The sequence below is a fragment of the Canis lupus genome, chromosome 14 (assembly GCF_048164855.1).
Source record: "Canis lupus baileyi chromosome 14, mCanLup2.hap1, whole genome shotgun sequence".
NCBI classification, from domain to species: Eukaryota; Metazoa; Chordata; class Mammalia; order Carnivora; family Canidae; genus Canis; species Canis lupus.
The window spans coordinates 37,458,566-37,478,611 of NC_132851.1; the positions used below are offsets into that span (position 1 = coordinate 37,458,566).

The window sequence follows — 20,046 nt, forward strand, 5'->3', positions numbered from 1 at the left end:
AGAGACCACGTACTGCATGTATGATTCCAATTATATGCAATGTGCACAACAGGCAAATCTGTAAGTCAGATCAATGGCTGCCTGGGGCTTGGAATAACAAGGAATTGACTACCAATGGGTGTGGGGCTTGTGTGGGGATAAGGAGTTGATTTTCAATTTCTTGTCATTTTAAACAAGGCCAGATCAAAGAATTATTAGACATCATTTATTTTCCACAGCAGTTACAGTTCCTTTAGAATTTACTGGTGTTACTTCTTCTTCTTCATTGACTTCCTAGAGACTTATTTCCAGATACCAGCTGGTAGCTTTTATTTGTTAAATACATCCCAAATTATATAAAATGATATATTCCTTTTTTCACTTTAGCTGGTGTGAGTCTCTGCCATTCGCACCTCAAAATTGCAATGATAAAATTCACCTAAGAACTTAGTGAGCACCTTTTATATGCCAGGCACTATTCAGATACCATGAATACCTTAGTGTATGTACAAAGATAGAGATATACACCAGGACACACTGGTAAGTACTTAACAACTGGATCTGCGGGGAGTGAATGGAGAAGCCCCGATTTGTGGCATCTGCTGATTTCTATGGTATAAATAAATACACCCATGGTATTTGGTTTCAAGATACCAATATTCAACCACCCGCCACTAACTCTCTATCTCCCTCTCTCACACAGACACATACACAATTTTTTTCTGCCCTCATGTAGTTTACATTCTATCAGGGTAGACAATAATAAAATCAAAAATAACTAAATTATACAGTATGTTGTCAAGCAATTTATTTTAAAAATTACTAAAAAAATAAAAATAAAAATAAAAATTACTAAGTTTAGCAGGGTAGGAGGGATAAGAAGTATGCACATAGGGAAATGCAGGTACCAGCATTAAATAAAGTGGTCAAGGTGAGCCACACTGAGAAATGTACACACAAAGACATTAAAATATGGAAATTCAAAAGCACACTTTTTTTTTAATTTACAAGAAAATCACATGTTCTCTTTGGGGCTTAGCCATTTTTCAAAAAGTATGTTGTGAAAAGCATCCATGCTGTGGTATGGAGCTTCCTAGTACTTCATCACATGAATGTACCACAATTCTCTATTCGTTCTATGCTCAAACGGCAGGCTATTTCCAGTTTGAGGCTATTATAAATCACTCATTTCCTGGTACACATGTGCATACATTTCTGCTGTGTATCCACTTGAAATGGAACCACTAGGTCAGGGTGCATGTTCCACTTTAGTAAGTGCTGCCAACCACTATCCAAAGTGGATACTCCCACCAGTTGTGTTTGTGAGCTCCCAATACTCCCTCACCTACAAAAACAATAGTGAAATAAGCCTAACCTTCAAAGTGTTGGTATAACTTCAGAGAGGAGATGTAATTGGACTGCACATACCAAGTGTGATACGACCTATGGAATACAAGAGCTATAAGGAAACCTAACACTGCTTTTAATAATAATATAAATGAAACCAAGATAAAGCAAAGAAGCCATGTCCTAATGTGTTCACAGGTCTTGGCACCATTATTCTAAAATGACACACAAGTTTCACACACACGAATGACAAAGCAATGACATGAACAGGCTAGTGTTAAGAATCAAGACTGTAAGCAAAAGAGAAATGAGATACATAAAATCAAAAAAATAAACAATTTTAATCTAAAATTTAAGTTGGAAGTACTAAGATAAACTCATGACTTATTTTCTCTTTCTAAAAAAATACATACTTCCTATCTCTGTACTCTAAAAAAGCCTGGAAGCAATAACATCTCAGCATTACCTATCACAGAATCCAGATTATAGTCCCAAACTACCATTTCCCACTAAAAGGAATCAAGACTCCTTAGAGGGATGGCTGATTTCAGGTCTATGGCAACAGGGTACGAAATGAGCCTGGAATTACTTTATAGTGTCCATAAACAAGAAAACTATAAAAAATTACTGGAGCCATTTCCAAAGACCATAGAAGACATCTACAAAGGGCGATCTGACCATCAAAAAGAATGACTGCAGTAAATTAACATATACGTGCATGTATACACACACACACATATATAGGTCATCTTGAAATCTACGCACTTACGATACTAAAAACAATTCTCAGTTGTATCAGTCACCACTGGAGTTTGTTAGCTAAGGGGCCACTTAGCCAACAAACTAATCTGAAACTAGTAAATACAAGAATTACATATTTATCCTACATTTTCTGTATGTGCTGTTTCAGGATACCCAAATAGTTATAACAATCAAGAAAGCTCCAGCAAAAAAAAGCACAGAAGGTGCAGAATCATCTAGATCATCACTGGTTCTGCAATTCTGATACAAAGTACTCAGGCAACCACCATCAATGCCTGCAAAAGCCACTAGGTGGAAGAATCAGGACACCTTCTGTACAAATGGTTAATGACCCTGTCCCTAAGAGGGGAGATGAAGCCAACAGCAAGTATTTTTGCCCCCAACATTGATGCTAGCTAGACTGCTAGCCACTTCTCCCTCTGCTTATGTCTCTGTCTGTCTCTCTCTCTCTCTCATGAATAAAATCTTTCAAAAAAAATTAAAAATTAAAAATGGGAAAATTAGAAAATTTAAAAAAAGAAAAAAAACATTACCTAGTTTTCTAGAGAAATCTAAAAAATTACCTGTATTGCAGCCTTCAATCCATTAAAAATAGAAGGTACTCTAGAGAATATTTTTTTAACTTCCTAGAAAGATAATCTTTTAGAAAAAAAAACTTTTGGTTAATTAAATAAAGCCATTTTAATACTGACTATTACTCTTCTGGGATGCAGTCTTTCCATGCATCTTTTGGATAATAAGATTGTTTACTAAAAACAAGAAAACTAAACATCACCAATAGATGGAAAGATAATTAACAGCAACAACTGATGGGATGCCTGGGTGGCTCAGAGGTTGAACATCTGCTTTTGGCTTAGGGCACGATCCCTGGTCCAGGAATCGAGTTCCACATCAGGCTCCCTGCATGGAGCCTGCTTCTCCCTCTGCTTACATCTCTGCCTCTCTGTGTTTCTCGTGAATAAATAAATAAAATCTTAAAAAAAAAAAGCAGCAATAACTGAACACATTCAAAATCTGATCCTAGGGGAAAACAGTAAGACCTAATTACAACAGAGAGGAATGTGGATCTCCTATAATACAGGAGTTATTTAAAACATATATATAAAAAAAAAAAAACATATATATATACCTAATTTGCACATTTAAAAAAAAAAACTATTTTACTTCCCATTAAATGACTGGGGGTAGAAGATCAAGGAACTGCAAAAATACTTTAAAAGTCTTTAAATTTCCTTCTTAAAAATCGTTATTGCATACTTTTATATTCACTTCCTGGGGAAACTAGAATTTAGTTCAGCTATGACTTTAGTGTTGTCACATCTCATTTTGCTAAAAATAAAGTCATGAATGAATTTGTCTACAAAAACTGCATTTAAATTATTTATGAGAGAAAGGATGTTTGTTTTTTGCTGTAAGTACATACAAAGTCTGGATAGAATCACAGGTGGCTTAAGGCATATTCCTTTCGTTGGCATCCTTGAATTCCCGCCTAAGAACCACCTTTGAGTACAAGAATTTCCTAACAATATTTCCCAAACTTTTTGTGGAAATCAAATGCCATCTTTAAGTAAATACTAGAAACATGAATTAATCTAACAAGAATAAGAGAACACAAAAATAACAGCATCACTACCAGAGTTTAATGGAAAATGTAACTACATATTCCCAGTCCCAAAACTTACACAGTACATTGACAGCTGTTTACACGAGACCTCAGAGCTACAATCCATCCTTGGTACAACATGATCTACACGACACTGTGTACACTCTCATTTTAACATCCTCTGGCTCAACTTAGCCCAGCCTCAGGCTCACAGTTCCCAGAGAAGACCGCGCACTCTTCCGTGTGCGTCTATCACAGACCGCCAAGCACACACTGTAGACAGAAAGCCTGGTCACCAAGTCCACAAAATGCAGCAAAGGAAACAATTCTGCACTGCCATCTGGATTGACTCCTGGCAGCGGGCACAAGAGGTCCTAATAGGAAGACAGCCATCATGATTAGTGTGTAAATGCCATGCAGAAATCTGACCAGCGTTTGTTTTTTTTTTTTTTTAATTTTTATTTTTTTATGATAGTCACAGAGAGAGAGAGAGAGAGGCAGAGACACAGGCAGAGGGAGAAGCAGGCTCCATGCACCGGGAGCCTGATGTGGGATTCGATCCCGGGTCTCCAGGATCGCGCCCTGGGCCAAAGGCAGGCGCTAAACCGCTGCGCCACCCAGGGATCCCTGACCAGCGTTTTTAATCTTCCTCTTCTTGATAAAATCCATTTATCAACTTTTTTTTGTTGTTTTTTTTTTTGCATAAAAAGGTACACACTGCCTTCCTTCCCTTTCACATCTTCTCACTTGAATAAAAGTAAGGTGGGGAGAAAGGTGAGGGGTTAGCGGCAAACAGTAAGGAGGACACATTTTCTTCAACTGTCTGAACAATCTTCCAGATGCATACAGTGTAACAGAAAATGACCATCGTTGCCTAATAGATAAAAGTATATCCTAATCTTTAATAAATCTAAAGGTTTACAGTAAAGCTTAAAAGTCAAATTCAAGAGAACCAATAAACTATTAATTTTAAAAATCTTATATATTCACTAATTCAGAACTTTTCATTCAAGAAACTTGTATCAGGATTTATGACAAAATGAAGCACACAAGAGTTATTAAACTTTTCCCAGGTAAAGTTCAGCTCCAGGGCTAACCGAGTCTCATTTGCCTTCACTCCACCAAAAGATGATAAACGTAGGAGCCACAGTTTCCACATAAATGCAACAAGCAGACCTCCAACAACACCGCAGATCCAGAATAAAACTATCATTTTCAGGTACCCAAATCCTTCCCCATTTTCAAGTACTAGTCTAGCCACGGGGCCCAGAAATCACAGTCGGTCCCTCATTCTTGAAGGCCCTAATCTATGTAGCACTGAGGTTATGAACAGATGTCATATGCACACCCAAACACTCACTATTCTCCTAGCTTTATTTTTTTTTTAAGATTTTATCTATTTATTCATGAGAGACACAGAGAGAGGCAGAGACACAGGCAGAGGGAGACGCAGGCTCCCTCCAGGGAGCCCGATGCGGAACTCTTCAATTCCAGGACCCTGGGATCACGCCCTGAGCTGAAGGCAGACGCTCAACCCCTGTGCCACCCAGGTGCCCCTCTCCTGGGCTTTTTATTTCAAAGCAGCCATCACTAGTAGGTAAAAAGTATGCAGTATATACACACTCATTTTATGGTATATCATTTCATAAAAGATTTACATGATAAAAATTATTTTGATTAATACATAGTCCTAGCACTATTAATTATAATCTCAATTTCACAAGATATTTTTTAAGAGATAGACTTAGTTACTAAAATTTGTATCAAAAACTAGGACTAAAGCCAGAAACAATCTCTATCCAATCATCTGAAAGATCAGAGGAAAAATGAACAGTACCTCTGTACAGGGCCTGGGTCACTGCAGGAGCTCAACTATGTGCTGAATGAGTGAATAAATCCTCCCACATTTCCTTCTATTCACGTTCACGCATAACCAGACCCAGCTATCCCTGCTGCTTACACACACTAACACAGCACCAACAGGGTGGGCAAGAGACTGGAACAAACAGGCTTTTGCCTGGAGTTGGGATTAACTGTTATGCTCATGACAAACAGCATAGTATTTGGTAAGCCAGGCAAGAAATGCTACTTTCCATGAAATATAATGCAGAATAAACCAATTATCTTAAGCCAGCTTAGTAACAAAACAAATCAAATGAAAGTTTTGCCAAAATATAGATTCTTTTTTGTCGAAATGGAAATTACTTGAGATTTTCTAGATCGTAAAATCAGTAGCTAAATTCGCATTAAAGCAAGTAAATTTCTGTGATAATACTTTCCAGAAAATTTAAAATTTAGTAATAGAGCACAGGAACAGTTTGCCATTAAAAAGCACTGACCCAGGGACAGCCGCTGCAGACAGAGTAGCCAGTATGGAAAACACGCCCAACCCCATGGTAAACAAATAGAAAAATGGTCAAAATCCAGGACACTACTTTGTTCAGATCTTGAGACAGGGAACAGCACAGGCTGTGAGGCCCATCGTCCCCCATCTGTCCAGCTGGGAGCAACCACGGCCCAGGGCACAGGAAGGGAATCAAAGCACAGTACAGCAGCCTCAGGTGGTTGAAGAGAGAAAGCTTCAAGTCTTGGGAAGCTGAGTGGTCAAAATTTGCAAGCCAGAGTATCAGAGATGAAGAAGTTGTAGAAAACGAGTTTCAGAAATCTGCACAAAGACCGGAAGATAATGGAACACTGGGTATAGCATGCTGAAAGAAATAAACTGTCAACCTAGAATTCTACACACCTAGCAATCGCTTCTTCCATAAAGGTGTTTATCAAGAAAAGAATGGATAAACAAGGTATGATAGACTCCTACAATGAAGTACAGTTCTGCAATTATAAGGAATAAGGGGGTGCCTGGGGGGCTCAGGACACTGAACAGGCAACTCTTGGTTTCGGCTCAGGTCATGGTCTCAGGTTTGTGGGATCGAGCCCCACGTTGGGCCTTGTGCTGGGTGTGGAGCCTACTGAAGATACTCTCCCTCTACCCGTCTCCTACTCCCTCTCAAAAAAATAATAATTTAAGAAAGGACGAATTATAGACACGCCTAACAACATGGGTGAACCTCAGCAGTACTATACTAAGACAAGCTTCACACACCATGCACACAACAGGATTCTGTTGACAGGAAATCCCTGGGCAGGCACAACTAATCTGAGGGGGCTGAGGATAAACAGTGGTCAGGGGTCAGCAGTTGGGGCAGGGACTGTGAGCACAAAGGGCACAAAGGAACCTTCGGGGGCAAGTGATAATGGCCTATGTTTTGATAAGTGTTAGGAGGCAAAGGTAGATGCATTTGCCACAATTCAGTGCAGCTGGTACATAAATTTTACTCTAAACGAAAAACACCCTAAACAAATAATGAACTCTCATAAACAACACACGCATGCAGAAACACACAGGGTGAAGTACACTGGCATCCACAATTTACTTTGCAATATACCCTTAAAAATAAAAGATTACAGTATAGAGTGATGGATAATTATTTATGTGAGAAAGCAAGAATCGTAACACATTATAAGTAGAATCCAAGGGGTGTAGGAGATGAAGAAGTTGTAGAAAACGAGTTTCAGAAATCTGCACAAAGACCAGAAGATAATGGAACTTATCTTCTGGTATTAACTATAGGTATTAACTATAAATTCTTGCAACTTTGCTGCTTGTTTGAAAATTACCATAATGAAACACTGGATACAAAAATAAAGATGAAACTAGGATTCAGAGGGAAAAAAATAAAAAGACAAAGGGAGCATGAACCTTCCATAATGGTTACATGAGGATGATGGAGCAATTTCTCCCACAGATAATTGTAAAAATCAGACACATTACAAAAAAAAAAAAAAAGAATCAGACACATTCACTAAAATCAGTTATCTGAAGGAACTAGAAAATTACCAAAGACAGGCAAGAACTTGAGAAGAATTTACCGTCAAAACTGCCCTGCATCTGGTACAAACTATCAGTGTCTGTCATCTTCCTGCCTGGCAATGCCGTGAGCCCCACCTCTGGCAGGACAGGACTGAAGCCTTACTGTACCATCTTACTGTACAGCAGAGCAGCTAGAAATTTAAGGGGAAAATTGTGAAAACAAGAGGGCTGCAAAATGCTGAGCTCCGCATCTGAATATAAGTACACTGACCAAATCCCTGGCAGACAGTGAAACCATGCACACGCAGGACAACCCAGGAAGCCAGAGGCACACGGGAAAGGTGAAAACACTCCCGTGAAATACAGAGTTGCTCAGTGACATCTGCCAGTTTGCTACCCACCCCTGACTAAACGTGCTTCCTGACCCAGGGTGAGCTCCAGTGGCAAAAACCAAAAGTCTTACTGGTATGATGTCTCAGAAGAGAGAAATGGTGGGGCCCGATGGATCAACCAAAATTTAGAAGAAGGATGCTAGAAGCAGGGGCACCCAAAGATAAATCCCCAAATCAGAAAATACCTTCTACTCCAACCTCTGACTGACCACCAAGGTACAAAGGTGCATGTGAGACCACTCCCCAGGGGCCCAAGGGAAGGCGAAGGAAAGAAAAGAATCAACTGGAAGCCACTAAAACTGATCAGAGACCTCATCAGCTCCTAAGAACTGGATTTTTGCATCTTGAGTACAGGTGTGTATGCACATGTATACACAGAGCAAGCAATGGGAAGCAGCAACAACACCTAGTGGTGATAAGCACACCCTACAACTCAGATCTTGGAGTTCTGGATCTCTAAACTCCATTCCTCACTAAACAGAAACCAGGGATACTTGGAAAAATACCTGATTCCATGACGGGGCAGAGAAACAACAAGGAATGCTGGGAGTACCCTACTGTGCCAAAAGGAAAGAAATGCTCAGAAAATAATAGGGACATGTCAAAAAACACGAGATGCGGGATCCCTGGGTGGCGCAGCGGTTTAGCGCCTGCCTTTGGCCCAGGGCGCGATCCTGAAGACCCGGGATCGAATCCCACGTCGGGCTCCCGGTGCATGGAGCCTGCTTCTCCCTCTGCCTGTGTCTCTGCCTCTCTCTCTCTCACTCACTGTGTGCCTATCATAAATAAAATAAAATAAAATAAAAATTAAAAAAAAAAAAAAAAAAACCACGAGATGATCCTGCAGAAGGCTAAATCAGGGAGCATTCTGTATTACAGCATCAAGAGGAATCAGAGTCAAGGGCTATAAGCCACTGTAAGGTAACAGCGAGTGAACAAAGGAGGGAAAACTCTCCTTAGGGTAGAATGCCAGCTGACAGGTGAGAAGGAACAGCACCTCCACGCACCAAGACCTAGTAATGACTATTTCAAGCAAGAATCATCAGTGGGGGACCAAACTATCAAAGTTTGAAAGGTCACACAGCCTCAAATATTTCCCTGTAGATTACTCATTAATTACATAGGATAAATTAATTTTAGAGTACAGACACTAAGCAGATGCCATCCTAACTTGACCACCTGAGATCAAGAATTCTCAAATTTTTAAATACATCAAAATTATTTTTAGGGATTGTTAAAAACATTAGCCCCAAGCCCAAAGTTTCTGACTCAGCGGGTCAGGAGTAAGGTCCAAGAATCTGCAGCTCCACAAATTCCTAGGCGTTAACCTCACCAATAACAGAACAAACCGGCATCATGTGCCATCCTGAGATGGATATAACGGATATGAGAATCGATATGATGTCCTGAGAAAGGCACAGTATCACTTCTCTGATGACCTGGCCCCCAAGATGCATAATCTGGTTTTAATCATGAAAAACCACCACAGGAATCCCAACGAAGAATGACCTACAAAACAAGTAGTCTATGTCCTTTAGAACTGTCAGTGACATGACAGAGGCTGAGAAACATATCCAGACTAAAAAGACCACAGAGACATCAATAAATACCACATGTAATTCTAGATTGGATCCTGTATGGGGGAAAACTGCTGTAATTTAGAGAGCAACTGGAAAACAGTTAACTTGGACTATGTACTAGGTAATGCGGCAATGTGAAATTTTGCCAATTTAAGGACTATACTGATATATTTGGTTATGTAAAAAGGTCTGTTCTTAGTAAATACTCACTGAAGTATCTAAAAGTGAAGGGCATGAATTGTGCACAACTTACTAAGAGTTCAAAAATAAACGTGTGTGTGTGCATCTACATCCAGAAGTGGGGGGGGTGGGGCATGCAGGCAAATGTTACAAAATGCTAACAATGGATGAATCTAGGTAAAGAGTATTTGGAAGTGGGCTATACTACTACTTACAGCTTTTCCATAAAAGAAAACATGGTTTCATTAAAAACCAAAAAAAAACAAAACAAGGAGCAGCATATTAGAAAAGGTAGTGGAAGGGATTCCAGAGGCTGCCCACCACACAGCCTGATGAGGAAAAAAGCACAAGCGATGCTACCACACACTGAAAATGACAGATGTTCAGGCTGAGATGTCCCTGAGTCATCCAAAAAAAATAAAACTAAGTTCAATACCTTTCAGTACATTTTGTTTAAGAAGACCCGTTCACTACTCCTTTGAAAACTATGAGAAAACAAACACAGTTAAATATTTTTAAAACTCCATCCTCCAGGTCTATTTTTGTTCTGCTCTGCACATATAACTTGTCAACTGCAGTGAGTCACACTGTAACCTGTCCGAAGATGCAACAGCAGCACATACTGCTCACACCGGCATGCACAGGCATGCACCCCTGCGGCTGCACAATGACAACTGCACCAGGACTGCCACCTGGCTGGCAGCAGCTGGAAATGTCCCCAATGGTAAGAAGCATTCCTAGCACAGGTCCAAACCTTCAAAAACAAGTTAACCCAGAGATTCCCACAGCAAAACACAGGGACATAGTCAGACAATAAAAAATGCAAGGCAGAATAATCCTACTACTCTCTCTTGTTCCCAAACACAACTGTCAAGGAGGCCATTAGTGCAGATTTCCATCACTCTAAGTGTGATGACCACTTAGAGTACAGTGCTGGGGCCATGACACACAGGTCTGGGGACACAGAAACTCACAGGTGATGGGCGATGGAGACGCCAGCCCCAAGAACCCAGAGCAGCACGTGCAATAAGGAAACACCAAAATGCTTGTGGCGGGGGGGGGGGGGGGGGGCCGCGGAGGATCAGGGGGGTCCTATTACAATGCACCTTACTGTACACACTGTAATATCCTCAGATCACAAGAATGAAGACCTCCTCACTTAAATGAATGGCCTTCTTATTTTCTAAAGTCAAACAAATTTTTATTTTTAAATGAAAATTAAACACACATACAACTTTCCACTTGAATTCCCCCCCTCCCTGCCCACTGTTGTGGCTTTCCTATGAAGAGTTTATTAGGAAAAAATGCTAAACAACTGCTCTGCAGGCCATCACAAAGCACCACATAGTAATAGCAAGCAATCCTCTTACATACTGTAAGGAGACTCGATTTACAATCACAATTAAGCCTGAAGTTTAATGAAGCTAACTAGTATTATTTTCTGTGTACATTCTTATACCTAGTGGTTTAAAATATAATTGTACCCTACAATTATAGCTGATTAAAGATAAAGCTGAAGACTGTATAATTAAGTTTGTCATGAATCACAGGAAACATTTTTCATTAATTTTTAAAGCTAGTAAAAACTATTTTTCTCCACAGCTACAAGAGCTTGAACAACATGGAAGGAATCTCAAAATAACATTTCAAACATCTTTTATTTATGCTAATTACATAACATCTATAACATATAATTGTGTTATACAAAAACATGATAAAGCCTTCAGGTCATGAATAATATAAAAAATCAACCAAAGACTCCAAGAACACATGTTTTCACAAAGTGTCTGTGCTACAATCTGAGGTAAAATCTACACACAGTCAAACACCGCTGCTGGGTTCTGACAAACACATCTGGTGTATAACCACCATCACAGGAAAGATGTAGACTATTTCCATCACCCTCAAAGTACCCTCATGCCCTTCTGTACTCAATTCTCTTCTCTCCTCACCTCAGCCCCCAGCAACCAATGATCCGATTTGTTCCCATACTTTTGTCTTCAACCAAATGTTATCAGGGTGAAACCACAGTTGTACAGAGCTGTGTCTGCCCATAACAGAACACTCTGGAGACTTGTCGATTCTGTTGAAGATGTCAGTAGTCAGTACCTCTCTGCTGCTCAACAGGAGCCCACCACATAGGTGCTCCGCACCCTGTTCACCCATGTTCACCATTTGATGGGCGTTTGAGTTGTTTTTCATTGTAAGTAAATATAAATAAAGCTGCTATAAACAATCACATACAGGCCCTTGTGTAGACATAAATTTTCATTTGTCTTGGGTAAAGGCCTCCATGTAGGACCGCTAGATTGTATGAGAAGTATATATTCAAGTTTATAAGAAACTGCAATTTTTCTAAGACGTTATAATAACCCTTTGCATCCCTACCAGCAAAGGATGATCTAGCTCTATCTGCTCCACATCCCTGCACCTGGGTACTAACACCTTTTGTTGTCTTGTTCTGTGTGACTGTGAGGCCTCCTCACAGGACTCCAGCGCTCCCTCACTGTGGCTGTCATGTGCACTTCCCTAACGCTTAATGATGCTGAGTGTCTTTTTTGTGTGCTTATTATTATCTACAGGAAATGGATGAAATATCTATTCAAATCTTTCGGCCATTTTTTCAGTTGAATTTTTTGCTGAGACACCTATCCTTTTTAATAGACAGTTTATCAAAGAAGAAGAGTGGATATATTTTGTTAAATCATCTAGAATTCATGAGCAGTAGACATAAATCTAAAATGCTTCCTTGCCATCCCCACTCCCGACACCCGGCTTGCCCCCACCCAAATATATATGCTATGCCAAGGCAAAGAGAAAGAAACATTCCCCTCTCTCCCTTATTCAGAGTGTAAGAAAACTTGCCTGTCTACTTCTGGGGTCTGGAACAGACTTATTTTCCTATTTTTACAACTATTTGAAGAAACTACAACCCTTCTTCAGTATAATCAGGAACACCAATGACTGAACACGGGCAATGGTTGGCAGAACTAGTGACGACGCATTCCTACCTAGTGAAGGTGTGGCTGGCACGTGACAATATTGAGGAAGGGTCTGCAGACCGCGCAGTGGGCAGCAGCCCTCCCCTCCCTATCACAGGCAGGGCCCACACACACAGGGGTACCACAGGCACTTAAGAATAAGGGCTCAGCTCTCAAGTAAAGGAAGATGAGAGCCTGCCGCCACCACCACCCCCCTCCCCCAGGGAACCTCAGGCAGACTGTCTGGCACCTGGTTCCAGTCTGTCCTCTATGGCAGGGGGGCAGTAATCACTACCGCATTATTATAAAAACTAAATACAATTCAAACACAAATGATGAATGACACACATAAATGGCAGGTATCACAATTCTGATGTCTTCCCTCATGTATAATTTCTGAAACACAATGTGATTAATACTGAACAGATAAAGGGTGTTCTTCCCAAAGCTTTGAGTATAAAGTGGAAGTTTCCGACAGGAGGTCACATTTGTACACAGCAGACCCACCAAACTAAACACAGGGTCCCGACCATCCATGAGAACAGCCGGGCATCGACATAAAAGGTGGAGCATATTTATATAAAAGGTGCCCTGGAGTTAGCAGTCATGAAAGGTATTTATGGACTTTATCTCTTACAATTCTGCATCAGTATTTCAAACTGAGAGACATTTCTTTTCAGAAGAAGCCAATCCAATTGCTTTTGGTTCTGTGCTCTCTCATTACCGAGGGCTTATTTTCCCGTGGGCTCCCATACTTGTGCCACAGAGACGAGGGCTATGTTTGCACACCTCCGTGACACCTTGTCCAGCCTTCCTGCACACCATCTTGCCAAACTAGCTAGACCTGAGGCAGCCTCTTAAACGTCCTGTGGCTGCTCATCCTGCTCCTGCCTGACAACCGTAGCTGGGGCTGCAGTGTTCACTCCTGCATGATGACTGGCTAGGCTGCCTCTGTGACAGATGTTCCATAAAGATTTTTCCATGAACCAATACATGAAATCAACAGTCTGAGATTACCTCTTGGATTTAAGTGTCCTGATATATCCTATGCTCAGGTTTTAAGACAACATTAAAAATTTATGACAGGGGCACCTGGCTGACTCAGTCCATAGAGATAAGACTTGATCTTGGAGTTAAGTTTGAGCCCCACACTGGGTATAAAGATTACTTAAAAAATAAAATCTTGGGATCCCTGGGTGGCGCAGCGGTTTGGCGCCTGCCTTTGGCTCAGGGCACAATCCTGGAGACCCGGGATCGAATCCCACGTCAGGCTCCCAGTGCATGGAGCCTGCTTCTCCCTCTGCCTATGTCTCTGCCTCTCTCTGTGTGTGTGTGTGTGTGTGTGTGTGTGACTATCGTAAATAAATAAAAATTTAAAAATAAATAAAAAATAAAAAATAAATAAAAAATAAAATCTTTAGGGCAGCCCGGGTGGCTCAGTGGTTTAGCACTGCCTTCAGCCCAGGGTCTGATAAAAATAAAAAATTTACGACAAATGTTTAAAATCTGAACGTCAGATCTCCCATGTAAACCTACTTAAAGTTCTTAAAGGAAAAGTGCATAACTAAGTTAACATGTACTGCCTAGCAAGGCGCTACAATACAGGCTTTTTAAAAGTTAACAAAAAGTAACCGACCTCATCCAGTTCTATTTATTCTCACTTTCTCCACCCAGAATGCCCTTCCTCAACTACCACCAACCCTTCACCCATCCCAGACTCGCTCCCTCAGGAGGACACTGTTCCCCTCCCTCTGAGCTTCCCATCACTGTCTTTCCTATCAGTATTCTCTACCTGGTCTCATCCGTTCCTGCAGGATCTGCCCTGTGCACCTCAACCCTGGTACCATTTTTAGCGGGCCGGGAGAGTAACTTGTCCAGCATGCAAGAAAACAGATATCCCTGGGGGTGAAGACAGAAGCAATATGCTTGAGCATATGGAAAATATTATTAAGAGGCCTTACTTATAGAGCTGTCAGAGTGAGAAATAAGAATATCAAGCAAACAGAAAAAAAAAGTGGCAATTATTAAGTTCAAGAAAACAAAACAAAAAGTTGAACAAAAAGGAAATGTAAAAAAAAAAAGTAAAAAAAAAAGGAAATGTAATCATACTACATTAACATGCTCAATAGTGAGCATGAGTAACGTTAACAGAAACAAAACAATTAACCAATTTATGGATCTAAACAAAAATGATGATACAACTACATGGGGATGGTGGGAGTTCAAAATGTAACTTTTTCTAAAACTGACACATAGATGACCCTGCCTCTATACAGTTACTGCTGGGCACTGTGGACATAAATGCTAAAAGAAACAGCTGAACAGGATTAAAGGCACCTCTGGGAGGCGGATGGTGGAGGGCAGGACCAGGAGCCCGCTGTGTTCTGCATGAACCTTTCAACACTATTTTACTTTGGAACACATGTGTATACCAACCTGATAGAAGTGGAATTTCTAAGTAAGAAAGAGAAACAGAATCTATAATAGGAGCACTTCAAGCAAGACATAGTGTTTTCCTACAACTTTCCAACCACGCTACTCCCTCTTCCCCTTCAACAGTGGCTCTCCAAACCCTCAGGAGGCTGGGCAGTTGAAGACAGCATGCGTGGCCTGAGCCCTGGAGTCACTGCCTGCCAGCTCCGTATTCTCGAGAAAGCTGCTGTAAGTTCTGAACCTGAGCTCTCCTACCCGCACCATGAACATGCCACCACGGACCTCAGGGACCTGGCTAGGCTGGGTTGCTCAGTACCCAGATGGCAAGTAAGTGTGAGGATGACCGTTCACCCTGGAGCTACGTCACCTGGATGTAATCGACCTCACTACTCTCTCCCCCTTCACATCGTCGAGGTGGGCTTTCATTCTGACCACTCTCCCACATGGCTCCGAGTGCCCTCAAGTTGCCAAACCCGAAGGCCAAACTTCAATCTTCATTTGACATTTCCTGACACAGAATTGATCACATCCTCCTCCTGGAACTTTCTTCCCTGCTTCCCATGATGCTAGCGCTTCTGGTTTTCCTCACACTTGCTCTGTGCCAACCACTGCTCACGTTCATCCTTGACTGCTTGACACCAGTGACCCAAGGCTCGGGCTCGCTGGTCTTCTCTGTGCTTACTCCTTCAGTGATCATAAGGTGTCATGCATTTTTCACTGCCACTTTCAGCTCAGACTTCTCTTCCAAGCTCCAAATACCTATTTACAACTGCCTACATGACATCTCTACTTGGATCCCTAACAGAATCACAAACTTAAAATGCTTACAAGTGAGCTCCCCATCTGCCCCTCTAAACCAAGTTCCACCCACAGCCTTCCCCCCGTCTAGTTGCCCAGGCCAAGAGCCTTATAGTCAACTCAACTCCTCCCTTTGTCCTCACACCCCTCCACCCAATCTGTCAGCAAAACCTACTGATTCTACCTTCGAAATACATCCAGGACCCAATTACCTCTAGCTTTCCTGCTCCCATCCAAGCCTCCTCTGCTGCTCACCTGATTCCCACAATAGCCTCCCGACAGGTCTCCTAGTTGCCCTCCACTCTTCCCCACCCCCAACCCACATCTGTTCCCAACACACCAGCTTTTCAAACTTCAGTCGAATCTTGGAGCTGAACACTGAGGGTACAGCTGCCCTCTGCAGCCAACAGCCAGCACTGCCTGACCCTAGTGACTCTTTAGATAAACAGCCCCAGAACCTCAGCATTCAATCTATGTCAATTGTTCTCAGCTGCCCTGATGCTAAAAAGCTATCATTCACAAAATGAGAGTTTTTCAGATGGGTCTCCAGGCAGCCTTCCTCTCTGTCTATTCCCTCCCCATACCCCATTAATTCTGAAAATAATCTCCACACATATTCCAGTAATTCAACTCCTCCAAAACATTTCTTCACTTTCCTAAAATTCTGGTTGTAGAACACTCCCACCCCACGTTCCTGGCTTCTAATGCAACACCTCAAAACAAAGCAAGAACCAAGAACCTGATCTTTCCCACAGGGGCTCGAGTGGACCAGGGCACTCGGGTACAACCAGGGACCCCAGATCTCAACAGAACATCATTAAGTTTACTGCACAAAGCCAGGCTTACACATGTGACCTCACCATTTGTCCAGAATTGGGGGAAACAATTATAGGAACACTGGTTTTAAGGTTATTTTCCTGGGTTTACATATTTTCAAACAGGTAGAGGGGAGTGCCAAACTAGAAGCAGTAGATTACATCCCAGTGCCCAAAGTTCAAAAGAGCCATGAACAGGCTCCCAACGCCCTGTCAGGCCTTCAACCCATGGCACATCCCATTAAGAAGAAATATTTTGTATAATTTCTGCTAAATATGAAACTTGTGCTCTACCACAATGAAATATTTTTAATAGCTAATGCTGCTGAAAAGTTATGTTTGATATTCTCCTTCTTTGAACCCACTCAGAAAAAAGAACTTATTTTGTGGCAAGCATTAAATACTCCTTCAACCAGCATTTACTGAAAACGACCTATGGGTCGAGCAGAAAACATGCAGAGATGAAAAATAACAAAATCTTTGCCCTTAAAGACATAGAAATAGACTTGTATAGCGCACTATTACAGGAAGAAACATCAAATATACAGGGGGGTGGGAAGGGACAAGAGATGTAAACAGCTAGGTGCGGCCCTCTCCAAACTGTAGCACAGTCATACCTGGCAGAGCACAGCACACTGAGCAGGTGCCTCTCACAGCCAAGAAAGGGTAGAAGGAATCAGAGACAAGGAGCAAGACTTCCAGGCCTTACTTGGAAATTGAAACTGCATGGCATAATTTCCCTTCCCTAATACCTAATCCTGGCAGAAACAAAAGTGGGTTCAGGGGAGAAAGGAGAACAAACAGGAAAGTGAACTGACCCCCAGAAGGAAATGGAAAAACAATCCAGGGCCCTGACCCTTGGACATATGAGACAAAGACACCTGCCAAAGTCAAATTCAACATAATTATAAATTATCTTGAATTCTGAATGAGGTTTTTACCAAAGCAACATAGAGGTAAAATAAAATGTTTACCAATGCTTATTCCCCAAGAGAGATTTATGAATCTTCTATCAACTATCTATCCTCGATTTACCACCAGGCCTCCCAGAAAGAGCAGTCTTTGAAAATAAGACAAACTGAGATAGAATCTCAGTTCTACAACATCCCAACTGTGGAGTGCAGCACAAGTGCCAATGTTACAAATTAACTAATTATAAATAACCCAATCTATGGGGCTCACTTTTCCTCTCATTAAAGTGGGGGAAATGCCACCAACTATCAATTGCTAACCTGACCACTGAGCACATTACGCATTTCTTATGGCACTTTCACCACAACCCTGGGAGAGCGGCCCTGTTATCAGCACCCTTGTCAGAAGAGAGAGCTAAGTTTAGGCAGTCAGTAGAGTTAGCATGGAGAGAAAGGTAGGTTTCAGTCATTAGTGAAGAGTTAGTAAATAAATAGCCAAGCCAACATCCGAATCCAGAGCCCCTAAGAGTAAGACACAAGTAAAAAGTACACACTCCAAAGCCAGACTGAGTCTGAATCCCAGCTTTGCCATTTACTAACTTAGTAACCTCTAACCTGTTTCAGTTATGCAAATGTGAAACAGGGGCAAAGAGTAACCTTCCTCCTGGGGTTACTGTAGAACTCCGACTGTTTACCATATCCAGGCATTCTTCTAGAGCATATGCTGCTAACGTTACTACAATCACTGACATTACTGTTATCCTGTCTGTCTCTATCCACACAAAAGGCACTAAACAACTAGTATTTCTTCCCTCAGCTACTCTGCAAAATCAACCAGCTTTTATTTGTTTCTAGAATATGTCAAAGAAACCCTAAGAAAGGTGAAAGAAAAACCAGAACAAAACAAAAAACCAAGACACACAAATGTAGCAAGAGAATTATACTCACAGTTCCGAAGGCCACACTAACTCTGTGAAGAAATCAAACATCAAACGTTGGTCTAAAGGAAATGCTCCTAATTTCTCATTCCTCTTTCCATAGTCCTCAGAAAACCTGACAATGAGAGACAACATGCACATTTATTTTTTTATTTTTTTAAAGATGTATTTATTTATTTATTCATGAGAGAGAGAGAGAGAGAGACAGGCAGAGGGAGAAGCAGGCTCCATGCAGGGAGCCTGATGTGGGACCCGATCTGGGATCTCCAGGATCACGCCCTGGGCCAAAGGCGGTGCTAAACCACTGAGCCACCCGGAATGCCCAATAACATGCACGTTTAAAACCACCTTCCTTTCACTTTTTCAAAGCTCTACTGAACTCACCACCTCAGTCAGTTCCAACACCTCCCATACACACTTGTTGAGTGACATGTGGGATGAGGGGTAAAAACAGGGCACCACATCCCTCCTTGTCTTCAAACTTACCTTCTAGCTAAGAAATACATGTGAAGTAATTGAAAACTATTAAAACATATCAAAAAATTATAAATTAATAGGGTGTAAAGTTAGCTAATAAGTGTACGGTACAATGACAGAATACAGACATCTACTCCAGTGCCTACCACTAAAACTATGTTTTAAAAATGCTCTCTCTTGTGTGTACATGCACACTCTCTCTCGTCAATCAATCAATCAAATCTTTAAAAATATATATTTTAAACAGCACAGGGAGAACTAAAAGGAGAAAAAGCCAAGATTTTGGAAGCTCTGGGACAATCTTCTAACAGGGAAGATCAAGACCCAAACAAAGAGTAAAAGAAGAAACTTGGAAGAAACAGAAACTATAAAAGATTGAAGTCTAGTAAACTAGGCAGCAGGTCCAAATAAGCCAGATTCTAATTCAGTAGTGGAACACACTGAGAACCAATTTTGCTTGCACAGCAGTCCAAGAAGACTAGAACTGGCAGCATCAGTGCAGACAGGACAGAGGTAAAGAAGGTGCAGTCTTAAATACAGAGGAGTTGAGGAGGGCCACAGAAGCTGAAACTAGAACCTCAATATCAGGTACTACGTGAGACCCTCCCTCACTCTGACAGAAGGCGGAGGGCGGGGGGAGAGGGGGCAGGGTACATTCCCTGGAAAAAGCAGAGGCCATCTATGGACTAAAGTCACCCTGCCCCATTGCACTAAACAGAGATGGATTTAATGACTGTATATACAGTGAATGGTGAATTCTCCAGCTCTTCTTTAAGACCACGCATGCATGCACACACACCCTCGGTTCCCAGATTTCAAAGTCCCAATTCTGCAGAAAAGAAAGAGAGACTCTTTCTGGGGAATCTGATCAGCCCAAAAAGACCTAAAGATAATAACACTAGGGACCCCAAGCAAATGGCCCACCCAGGATATCCTATTGTAAAAGTCAAACAGCCCCATGTGTCAGACAGGAGAAAGA

General features: G+C 41.5%; 1 protein-coding gene across 7 annotated transcripts in view; it reads right to left on the reverse strand.

Annotated features, from left to right (window-relative positions):
• Window positions 1–20,046, reverse strand: part of PTK2 (protein tyrosine kinase 2) — a 266,922-nt gene that overhangs the window by 221,895 nt on the left and 24,981 nt on the right. For 6 of the 7 annotated variants that reach the window (XM_072774653.1, XM_072774657.1, XM_072774652.1 and 3 more), the window contains exon 2: window positions 18,601–18,705. The exons of the other annotated variant lie outside the window; for it this stretch is intronic. The gene's annotated coding sequence lies outside the window, so the exon portion shown is untranslated. The remainder of the gene's footprint in view (window positions 1–18,600; window positions 18,706–20,046) is intronic. 7 annotated transcript variants of the gene reach the window in all.